Genomic DNA, 594 nt, shown 5'->3' with positions numbered 1-594 from the left:
GATTTTTTTTTTTTTTTTTTATATGAACGCATTTTCCTGATAATGACCGCATTCACTTATCACATCTGCTCAGCCCTTCCCCACCCCAAATTTAGAGATGCGCAAGGTCCTCATTGCATTGTTTTTGATAGAAAACAAAACACTTAGTCAAAATTTTGAAAAGAAGTTGAGCAGAGTCTTTGAAATAGAAAATAAAGCAGTGTTATTGCTATGAATTATCTAAGTGTTAGTCAAGAAGTGCCAAAGTATAAGAAATATTGCTAAGAGTATGCATATTACTCATCATGCAATGCAATTATAACGCAAAATAAAAGACAAGGAATATCGCAATATTTGACAAAGGATGATAAGTAAAGAGGGTAACGCATATGGAAAGAATAGTACTTAGTTGTATAAAATTAACTAAGTATACAAAAATTACAATCATCGCAACACAAAATTTAAGCATATACAAAAAATCAAGTATACTTTCTATACATAAAAAAAATACTTAATGAATAAAAGAATGCCGCAAACGAAAAATTGCAGATTTATTGAAAAGGTGGCACACCCCCAAATTTAGAGTGCAGCGAGGGCTCTGGAGGAGGATTTTGA

This window comes from Benincasa hispida, chromosome 12 (genome assembly GCF_009727055.1).
Source record: "Benincasa hispida cultivar B227 chromosome 12, ASM972705v1, whole genome shotgun sequence".
Taxonomy (NCBI): domain Eukaryota; kingdom Viridiplantae; phylum Streptophyta; class Magnoliopsida; order Cucurbitales; family Cucurbitaceae; genus Benincasa; species Benincasa hispida.
The sequence above is the reverse complement of the archived record's forward strand: the minus strand, read 5'-3'. Positions refer to the sequence as shown.